Raw genomic sequence first — 11,825 nt, 5'->3', positions numbered from 1 at the left:
AATAGGCCTGACACCTTGTAGGTCCTCAACAAATATATGCTAAATAATCAATATATGCTTACACATATAGATAAGCTCTTTATGTATTCATATGGCATGATATCCAAGCTAAATTGCTGACTAAAAGAAGCAAGGAGGGGACTTCCCTGGTGGTCCAGTGGTTAAGACTCCATGCTTCCACTCCAGGGGGCATGGGTTCAATCCCTGGTCAGGGAATTAAGATCCCGCATGCCGTGCTGTGCAGGCAAAAAATTAAAACAGAATTTTAAAAAAACAAAGCAAGGTACAGAACAGTATGTATCATATGGTACCCTTTGTGTGGAAGAGCAAAAGTGTATAAAAAAGAATTTTATTTTGTAAATTCTCAGGTTGGCATTGAGAAGATAAACAAGAGACTTGGTAACCATGGGCAGGAGAGTTGGGTCACTGAAAGAACAGGCATAGGATACATATTTCTCAGGATGTACCCTTTTGTGCCTTTGAATTTTGTACCATTAACATGTATTACTTAAATGTTTTTATTAAAAATTTAAAGCTTAAAGACATTTTTTTTTTTTTTTTTGCGGTACACAGGCCTCTCACTGTTGTGGCCTCTCCCGTTGCGGAGCACAGGCTCCAGACGCGCAGGCTCAGCGGCCATGGCTCACGGGCCCAGCGGCTCCGTGGCATGTGGGATCTTCCCGGGCCGGGGCACGAACCCGTGTCCCCTGCATCGGCAGGCGGACTCTCAACCACTGCACCACCAGGGAAGCCCTAAAGACAATTTTTAAACTTCAAAAATAAAAGCCAACTTACTGAACCATCTCCAACAACCTCAGGTACTACTGTTTGTCAACTTGACCCTAGTTATATAGGCCTATGTCATGTGATCTCCTAACTGCCATTCTTTTAGGCAGTCTATATTTAATTATCACAGATAACATAACTTGCCCATGTCAAGTTGTTATGTTGAAACAGACAAGTCCATACTATATGCCAAACATTTTCATCTGCCTTAGTTGCAATCAGCAAGATCTCATTCTTTCATTCTCTCCTATCAAGATTACCAGTCTTTTCATTTCTGCAACATGAGGCTATGTATATCTTTGATGAGATAAGTTCTCTCTCATTCACTGCCCATGGGAGCATAAATTATTATGGTTTTTCCCAAAAGTGGTGTATCAATATGTACTAAAGCTTAAAAGTATTCATCCTCATGAGCATCCACTTCTGGATAGCATAAAGAAAATATTAGAAATATGCATCATGTTTTATGCATAAGGATCTTTGTCATGACATTGTTTATAATGGGAAAGTATTTGAAATCATATGAATTTCCAACAAGAGGAAAATGGTATTAAAATAAATTATGGCATGGCCGTGTGATAGAATATCATGCAACCATTAAAAAAATCATGCTTTTTGGGAAACTGAATTTAACTTTATGGAAGAATGTTGAAGGATGCGATGAATTATACATACAAGATATACTGTCAGGGGCAACCATGGGAATTATGGAAAACAAAATGGCAGAATAAACCTGATAAACAATTATGAGAGAGCAGAATGCCAGACTAAGCCTGAAGAAGAATTATGAAATATAGGACTTCCAAATAAGTTCAGTGTAGCAACTGATATAAAGTGAATATGGGCTGACTGTTTACCAAAAGTACTGAGCAAAATAGGTAATACAGGTTCTAAGAATCCATTTGGTTCACCATTAGCTTCAATGGTAGAAAAATATGGGAAGCCCAGAATGTTGCTCGTAGGTCTCTCTCTTAAAAGACTGATTTCACTCTATCATGTTTGTGATGGGGATACTTATTAAAACCCTATACAGTAAGTCCCCTACATACGAATGAGTTCATAAGTCCAATTTGTTCATAAATCCAACAAGGTTAGCCTAGGTATGCAGCTAACACAGTCAGCTATATAGTACTGTACTGTAATAGGTTTATAATACTTTTCACACAAGTAATACATAAAAAACAAACACAAAAATAAACATTTTTAATCTCACAGTACAGTACCTTGAAAAATACAGTAGTCCAGTACAACAGCTGGCATACAAGGGCTGGCATTGAGTGAACAGGCAAGAAGAGTTACTGACTGGAGGAGGGAGAGGAGGTGGGAGATGGTAGAGCTGAAGGATCATCAGCAATAGGAGATAGAGGGCAAGCTGCAATTTCACTCATGCCTGACATTGATGGCACAGGTTCTGGTTCCTTGCTGGATTCAATTCTATCTATCCTCTTGAAAAAACGATCCAGTGATGTCTGGGTAGTAGCTCTTTTTTTCTCATCATAGATGACACGGTAGCACTGGATTGCATTGTGAACGGCTGCTGCAACCTTCGTGTACCATTCTATGTTAGAGTCCTGTGCCTCAAAAGCTAACAGTGCCTCCTCAAATAAAGAAAATCCCCTTGCCATTTCCTGCATCGTGAATCTCTTTGGTTCTTCAGTTACTTCTTCTTTCCCTGGTCTCTTTTCGTTCTTTCTCTGGGCCTCCAATTCCTGGCGCTTCTTAGCAGTACCAGCTACATCACCGCTGCTTTTACACTTGCTTCCGGACATCCTGGGCTTGAAATAAAGATACTGTACTACTGTACTCTATACAGTACTGTACAGTAAAGTACACAAAAGCTCAGCCATTTGTAGAGGATGCATGCATGTGACAATGGAAGCCAGACACGTGAACTAACTTACTTGGTTGGACATGCAAACGCACGTTCGCATCTTTGAAAGTTCGCAACTTGAATGTTCGTATGTAGAGGACTTACTGTATTTCAATGGCCAGAGGAAGGCTTTTCTGGGGTAGACAAATTGGTCTACTTACAGGAATCTTTAGAAAAACCCAACCCAACCAATGGATTATTGAAAAATCTCTGAGATGAATATTTCTCAGGAAGTAAATGCAAGAATGAATTGGGTAGCCATAAACAATTAATTAATATATTGGAGGAAGATATTAAGAAACGGAAAACTCCTTCTCTTTCTCCAAGTTCACAATTCTTCCCTACTTTTGCCTCTTCTGCTCCTTCTGTTTCCTTTCACCATTCCTTGTTTCAATCTAGGACCTGGGAGAAGGTGGGTAATGACCTCTTGGATGGATGGTGCCTAGTGGGTCTGAGACCCAGAGATGACTTCCTTTTAGAAGAGGGAGAATTGCCAGCCTTACTCAAATGTCCTGATATGGGTTGCCCAAGTCTCAATTTCACCTCTGAGATTCTCAAAAAACCAAACATGCAAAACATAGGGAAGCAAAAATGATTAAAGGAAAGAGCAAGGAGTCATTTAGAATTTGAATAAGAGACTGTGCCTTAGAATAAAGGCATTGGATTGGTAACTGTAAGGCCAGCAGGTCCGGGGAAGGGCCCAGGGAGTCAGACGGAACCCCCGCCAGGGTGGTTGATGCAGCCGGACCCACGAGTGGCATCAGCCCGGGACTTTCCACCTGCTCAGGAAACAGACCCAGGACTTTCCACTCGGCCCCGGTCTTCCCGCTCCCTGAGGGGCGGAACCAACGGCTCTGAGGCTGATGCAACCGACACCTGACATTGCCACAACACCCGAAAGATTACCAAAAAAGGGGGCTGCTTCACACAGCAAGTGCCTCCCCTGTGTCCACCCCTATAAATTTTGTTCACACCCGCAGCCGGGCGCGACTTCTCTGGCCCCTTTCTCTCGGACCAGTGAACCTCGCCCGGGAGCGTTCCCAAATAAAGCTTGTTTAAGCTCTCCTCCGTTTTTGGTGCCGTTCCTTACAGTATCTGGTTGCCCTAGTAACTTGCAAGAAAAATAATTTTAAAAAGCAGTATAAATGGCAAAATGAGAATGGAAACTAGAATGGCTTTCAAACCTCCCTATTTTTTAATCTCTGCATGAAGAAAATCTATCCTACCCTTCTGGAGCTCCAAAGCTCAAATGCTTCTTTAGAGGTTATCCAGGACTCCTGGGAACACCAGAAATGGTAAGAGTCCATATACCCTTTTGCCAGCTATTACTATTTTAAGAGCTCTTTTCCAGTGCTCCAGGAAGATCTGTAACTTTTTTCTGAGGTGCTCCATGGAGTGTTTTCAACCTGCAGCCCTATGCATGGGATGTATACTGGCTGCTGCATGAACTATTGCTATTGGCTGTCTTGCTCGACTAAAGGAACAAGCGTGATGAGGCTCTATTAGGTTCCTAGGGATGCTATAATGAAGTGCCACAAACTGGGTGACTTAAAACAACAGAAATTTATTCTTTCACAGTTCTGGAGGCTAGAAGTCTGAAATAAAGGTGTTGGCAGGGTCATCTCTCTGAGACTGAATAGAATCCTTCTTTGCCTCTTCCTAGCTTCTGCTGGTGACTGCCAATCCTTGGTACTCTTGGCTTGCAGCTGCATCATTTTAATTTCTGCCTCTGTCCTCACATGGCATTCTCCCTGTGTGTCTCTGTCATCACACAGTGTTTTCATCTTCTTAAAAGGACACCAGTTACATTGTATAAGAGCCCGCCCTTTGCTTGTTGACATTTGCAAAGACCCTAATTCCTAATAAGGTCGCATTTACAGGTTACTTGGTGTTAGGACTTCAACATATCTTTTTGGAGGATACAATATAACTCATAACAGAGACCAAATAATAACTCCTATTATCAGGGAATACCATGCCTCAGGAAGTCTACAGTTTGCCCCCTCCAACAACTCAGGTTGCTTTTCATACCTTGGAAACTCAGCACAAGGGATTGATGTTGGCAATCCTCGAAGTCCTTCTGCAGAAGGTGAGCTGGAAGAAACTACAATGCCGCACTCAAGAAGCTGGATAAATCCTCTCTGATTTTCACCAATAGTTTACTGGGCATTATCTAAATTTACAAGGATGGATCCAGGGGCAGATTAGTAAAAGCCCTTTGTCATCTCTACTTTTGTGGCAGCCTTTTTGCCTAGAAATCAAGCACAAGTAAGAGAAAAAGTAGGTGGATGGCAAGGACAGTTTCTCAGATATTGGCAGTAACAGCAACTCAGTTTTGGGAAAATATGGAGAAAGATAAAGAAGGCAAAAAGAAATTTAAGACCTCAGTGTTAGCTTTTCAGTTAAAATTATTCACAAAGGAAAGAGACCCTTATCTGAAGTCATCAACTCATAAGAGGGAGTCCCCTAATGTAAAGTCAATATGTCACTATTATAAGAAGATGGGGCCCTAGAGAAATGGATGCCAGAAGAGATTGAAGAATATGCAAGGGATGGAAACCAACTCTGAAGCTTTACAACTGCATCAAAGAGACTACCCCCCAGGAAATCACACAGGAAATAACTGGCAAGTGGTGCAAACTAATGAGCAAAATTGGCATAATGGGGGAAACTTGGAGCTGAGAATGGGAAATACTTATATGTCTGTTTCTTTTCCCTGCCTTAATCTTTCCCTGGCTGTTCTTATGGATACTGGAGGCACATGTTCTGTATTTTCTAATGATCTTTCTCATTTTTCCTTTACCTATAAAAATATTCAAGTTGTGGGTACCTCTGCACTACATTTTACCTGTTCTTCTCCTCTAAGTTTCCTGTGCAAATAAGTCATCTGTTAGAGGAACATGCTTTTCTTTTGTCTCTTGTTGTGCCTCTTAATCTGATGGGACGGGACCTGATCTGTAAACTCGGGCTATCATATTCTGTACTCTAGATGGAGATTTTGGTAAATATGTCCTTCTGAAACAAAAGAAGGACAGGATAGAGTGACAGTCTCACCTAAAAAAGTGCTGGAAAAGCACTCTGAATTATAGGAAATAGATTCATCTTTAGGAATTAGGATTTAGGAATCCTATGAACAAATGACACCTTTAATAAAAAGGATTAATACTAATGTTATAGCTTACAACAAATGAAAACCATGGCCATGGTCACAATATCCTCTCTCTTTAGCTCCAATACAAGAACTAGAACCTGCAATTACATAACTAGAAAGATGGGACATAATAAAAAAAAGGGGGGGCATTTGCCATGTACCTATAAAGAGGAAGGAAAATTTGACATGAAATTTCAACTTATAAATTTGTACAAGAAGTTAGTCATTTCTCTGACATCTTTCTTCCGGTTGTGGAGCACAGTCTCCGGACACGCAGGCTCAGCGGCCATGGCTCATGGGCCTAGCCGCTCCGCGGCATGTGGGACCTTCCCAGACCGGGGCACGAACCCGTGTCCCCTGCATCAGCAGGCAGACTCTCAACCACTGCGCCACCAGGGAAGCCCTCTCTGACATCTTTTATATCCATCCCTGCTATCTTTTTTTAAAAATAAATTTATTTATTTATTTATTTGGTTGCGTTGGGTCTTTGTTGTGTGCACAGGCGGTGCACAGGCTTCTCATTGGGGTGGCTTCTATTGTTGCAGAGCATGGGCTCTAGGCGCGTGGGCTTCAGTAGTGTGGCACGCAGGCTCAGTAGTTGTGGCTCACGGGCTTAGTTGCTCCGTGGCATGTGGGATCTTCCCAGACCAGGGTTTGAACCTGTGTCCCCTGCATTGGCAAGCAGATTCTTAACCACTGAGCCACCAGGGAAGTCCCCCTGCTACTATCTTAACCTCTATACCTGCATCTCCTAAATATTTTTCTGTAGGGGACTTATTTTTAGCTTTCTTTTCTCATCTTTAGCTGAGGAATCACGGTTCTTCTTTGTGTTTACCTATGGAGGCTTTCAATATTTGTGGCAATGAATCTCTCAGAGATTTGCCTATTATATATTCTCTAGATATTTATAAAAGAACTTGAAGAAGTTCCTTCGTGGCCCATGCTAGTTCAATACGTGAATGATTTATTGATAATTGTTAAGACTTTAAATGCCTATAAAGAAAATGCTTTGGCTTTCATAATATTTTTAGCTGCTGAAGACCATAAAACCTTCCTAGATAAATTTTAGTATCGTTAAATTGAAGTCAAATATTTGGGGCATTTCATATTAGTCAATAGACAAAAGGTAGTTCCATTACAAAGTCAGCCTATTTATAAATGAAGTAAACTACTATGAAAAAAAAACCACTCCACCCATTTGGGGGGTTGGTTGGGTATTGCACGCAATGTATCTCTGCATTTTCTGAAAATACTAACCATCTCTTTGAGATGTCACATCATGCATCACCAGAACCTTTACAGTAGTCCAAAGAAGCTAGAGAAGCCTTTTAAACACTTAGAGTAGCCCAAAGGTATTAGGAGTTCCTAACTTTGACAAAATATTCCACCTTTTTTGTAATGATAATAAGAGAGCACTTAAGAAAGTGGTGTACTTTCTTAAAAGTTAGGCTCTGATTATAGGCTTATTGCTTACTTTTATGTGTTGTTGAATTCTTTTGTTCTAGAGATGCCAGGATGTTTATAAGCCTTAGCAGCAGTTGGTATTCTAGTTGAAAAGTCTCAGGCTTTGACTCTGGAACATTTAACTTACTTATATGCACCTCATGCTGTTACTGCTATTTTATAAATTCATAAGATACAACATTGTCACTGTGCCACTGGACTAGGTATGAACAAGTCTTATTGTCTAATCCTAATGTTATTCTAGGAAGGTGTAACCTTTTGAACCCAGCTACTCTGTTGCCAAATCCTGACCAAATAGCAGACAATGATTCCCTCACAGTTATAGCAGAAGATATTCAAAGTTTGCCTGACTTATCTGATATTCCTATTCCTAATCTTGATTTAATATTGTTCACGGATAGAATTTGAGTGAGAGACACACAGGGAAATAGAAAAGCATCATATACAGTAGTCAGTCCTCATGAGGTTTTAGAGGCTTATCCTCTCCCAAATATAAAGTCAGCCCAAGAAGTAGAATTCCTAGCTCTCTCTCTCTTTCTTTCTTTTTTTTTTTTTTTTACCAGAACATCAGGTAAGTTTATTTCAGATGTAACAGCAATGTTAAAATCAACAAGTTTAAATCTTAACTGCACCAAGTAAACTCAGCTATTTAAGTATTTTTAAAGTTATTCCCTCCAAAAAACTGAGGGAGTTTTTCTTTTCCACCCCATATACCATGGTTTCCCAATAGTTCTATTTTTGGAGGACTTTCAGTTGATGAGTAAACTGCTTTGGGGATATTTCTGAACTTCTTTCTCCAAATAAAAACTAATCTGGACCAATTATATATTGCATAGATTTCTCTGCAGATTCTTTTCTTTAGAACCTAATGCCATTACCATACAATATAATTTTTACCTATTTGCCCCACAGAAAAACTATCTGCCGTGAAAAATATAATGGATATATCCTGTGATCTTCCAGTTAATAGAATTGTTTTACCTCAATGATAATTTTTATCAAAATAACCAACTGAACATGGGACATTATTTTTTCAGTCTTTACCGACTCATAGGCACACGAACTAGTGCCCAGCTTCTACCTCTTCTACATCCTCCTCTTCCATAAGTGGATGGAATTATTTCATGTAAGTTTGATGTAGGACAAGTCACCCTTTACAAACACAATTTAGGTTAAAGCCAGTGACTAGTGTGGAAAAAGAAACACTAAAATGATAGGGAGCCTACACAGTTCAAAATTTAATATTTTTTCCTCCATAAATAATATGTACTTAATTGTCATGAGGCAGCTATTTGGTTTTCATTAAATACATTTAGGGATACATTCATAGGACTGATTAGATAGTCTAGGTGAAATGGTTATAGAAATAGAGGCAGTGTCATTTCACAAAACTCATTTATATATCAAAATCTATTTTGATATCTGAAGTTTACAAAAAGGCTGAATTTTCAAACTAATTATACCTTCTGTAACTCAGGCACTCTTCTCTTAGCAAGAGCAAGCTGAAGTTTATCCGTGAAGGTAAAGGTGCTTAATGCTAAACTTTTCTTCTAAGCTTAGATTTGGACTGCTTAAGAAACTGATACCCAAGAAACCAGCATGGTCTTTCTACATTTTTACTATCTTGAGATTATAACCCTATAAACTCATTTATCAACTATCTTCCTTTTCTATATTATTCTTCACACTCAGCTAAGACTGTTGAAGTCTACTGTACCTTGTTTTTTTTTTTTTTTTTAAAAGGGCTTCAAATGCTTGGCTTTTTATTTATTTATTTATTTATTTATTTATTTTTGGCTGTGTTGGGTCTTCATTTCTGTGTGAGGGCTTTCTCTAGTTGAGGCAAGCAGGGGCCACTCTTCATTGCGGTGCACGGGCCTCCCACTATCGCGGCCTCTCTTGTTGTGGAGCACAGGCTCCAGGTGCGCAGGCTCAGTAGTTGTGGCTCACGGGCCTAGTTGCTCCGTGGCATGCGGGATCCCCCGAGACTAGGGCTCGAACCCGTGTCCCCTGCATTAGCAGGCAGATTCTCAACCGCTGCACCACCAGGGAAGCCCTGTACCTTGTATTTTTACATTCTCAAATAAGAACTTAAGATTATAAAATGTGCATGAACATTGTGTAAAATAATTTTGTCATTCAACAACATATATGAAGAGATGAAACTTTTATGCCAGAATTTACATAAGAGGATAAATATTATGAATCAACATTCCTTTTAAAGTCAAATGACAGAAAATGCAAGCCCTGTGCATTGTTTTAAAGTCTAATGAAAACACTTCTTGGGCCACCAGTATTGGCAATGTAGAAAATTTTAAATATTGGAGATGGGATTATGGAGGAAAACATGAAAATTTCAGATGTCTTCTATCTTACAAAAAGTTATCGACCCATCAAAGCCACTCATTATGTGCCAGAAAACGATCTGGCATAAACCAGTCCTGTCAGTAGAGGAGGTCACAGTGACATTTGCGTTATTAATGCTTCTAGACTTCTACTTTTTTCCAAGAATAGAAGCAAGATATTTAACAATTCCCCCACCCCCAAATTCTTAAACTCAATATCACAGGCACAGAATGTAAGCAAATCTGGGATGTTCTCCAACAGATAAGCAATAGCACAGCTATGTTATTCTCAAAAATACTGTCTAGATATTCTTTCCTCTAAAATCAAATGCTCAGTGGCCACACTTCTAACAGTCTGCATTAGCTGATATTAAATTCATTTGTTGTGCCATAAGTCCATCTAAGCTTCCTTTTAGGTATTTTTTAGTATGTCCAAGAGACAATGCCTGCTTCGGGTTTATTTAGGGGCACTCACCTATGAGGACATCAACTCCATTTTTAAGGTCTGACTACCTATTGTGGGTTTACTGAAGAAAGAGGACAGGAGAAAAAAAAGCAAATCACAACAAACCTCTTTAGGTCAGTTAAAGGCCATATCTCTAGCTGGGATATTAAAAATTAATCTCACCAGCCCACACTCTAAAAGTTAATGCCACTTCTAACAATCAACAGCAAGAAAAATAAACCTGATAACAACCAGCCCACTCATTAGCAAAAATCAGTTTAACTCAAATGCTGAGACAAAAGTATAATACTACCTACTCAAACTGTCCCACCTACCCTCAGCCGCCAGCGAGGAAGGAAGAAATAACTGCTTAACAGAACAAAATAAGCTTAGTATTTCTTACAAGGATAACAATGGTCCAACTTCTGAGATAATACTCAGAAGGACAAAAGGTGGAGTGAAGGCAATGTATAGGGATTGGTATCCCACAAAATCTTGAAAAACCCGAAGTACCACAAACACACTAAACTTGTCTATGAGTTAGAGAACAAGATATTGCTGCTGCTGCTTTTTGTCCTTTGAATTATACAGTATTTTGTAGACTCTGCCCTTCAATGTGAAAGCAGGACATTAAAAGAAATGAAATTGACACAAGTTTTTGGGACCATATATCTTATCTGTGAAACTAGACAGATCTATTTATACCTTCTCCTTCCTACAGTCAAACCACCTCACAAAAATAAGAAAACTAAAACAATCCAAACATGATTAATAAGTCCTTAAAAGTTTAAAACCTTTAGAGGAAAGGGAAGGAGTTTTGAAAGGAGGAAAAACAAGAACAAGGAAGGGGGAAAGCTTTAAAAGAAAGAGGGGGGTGGGGAATCAATGGGCATCTCTTTTATTTGGCGACAAGCAAGTGCAAGAAAGTTCATCTGTAATTTGTTCAGTTATCTGTCTTTTGCACATGTGCGTTCTGGCCAGAAGGGACTTTGAGGTTTTCCTGCATCTGCGGGCTCTATCCACTTACAGTAATTCTTCTTTGTCTCAATAATCTCAAAGCCAAACTTTCTGTAGAGGTCAATTGCAGACTCATTGCTGATCTGGACATGCAGATAGATGTTGTCAAAAGTGCCAACTTTTTCACAGATGTTTAAGACATGATTTAACATTTTAGTTCTTATTCCTAGCCTTCGGTATGGTACCAGACACCCTAGTGTCATGATGTAAAGTCTCTTCTGATTCTGTGAATGATTCACCCTACAACATACTGCGCCTGCAGCAATATCATTGAAATAGGCAAATTTTGCTAGCTCGCCAACCTCCAGCACATCCTTATAGAACTTGTCATTGTAGCTGACTGAAAAGATGACCTGGTTTAATCTCTACAACTGTTTAATATTGTGTGGTGTCACATCTCCCAGCTCGATCCGCCCTTCCATCTTCCCGGCTTGCTGAGGCCGTTGTTACCACCGATATCAACACCGTTGTTGTCGCCGCCCTGAGCTCTCCGCACCCTCAGCTCGGGCCACTCAACCCCCCACAAGCCGCCCTCCTCGCCTAGGGCAGGGAGCTGAGCTGGTGACGGAGGCCTCGAGAGTCGAGCGCGCCTCTATCTCCACAAGCGCACACGGGGCACTCGCCTCCCGCCCGCCGCCGCTGCCAGCCAGACCCGCCGCTGCGCCGTGAACTTTCACCGGAACTACTAGCTCTTATACAAACTTTTAAATTAGCCACCAATCTTAAGGTGAATATCTATACTGATAG

At 40.2% G+C, this 11,825-nt stretch overlaps 1 pseudogene; it reads right to left on the bottom strand.

Annotated features, from left to right (window-relative positions):
• Nucleotides 1-11,004: 11,004 nt before the first annotated feature.
• LOC101324463 (N-alpha-acetyltransferase 50 pseudogene) lies at nucleotides 11,005-11,500 on the bottom strand (annotated as a pseudogene).
• Between the last annotated feature and the right edge of the window lie 325 nt (nucleotides 11,501-11,825).

The sequence above is a fragment of the Tursiops truncatus genome, chromosome X, assembly GCF_011762595.2.
Source record: "Tursiops truncatus isolate mTurTru1 chromosome X, mTurTru1.mat.Y, whole genome shotgun sequence".
In the NCBI taxonomy this organism is placed as follows: domain Eukaryota; kingdom Metazoa; phylum Chordata; class Mammalia; order Artiodactyla; family Delphinidae; genus Tursiops; species Tursiops truncatus.
Note: the sequence above shows the minus strand (reverse complement) of the source record. Positions and strands in the feature narration are given on the sequence as shown.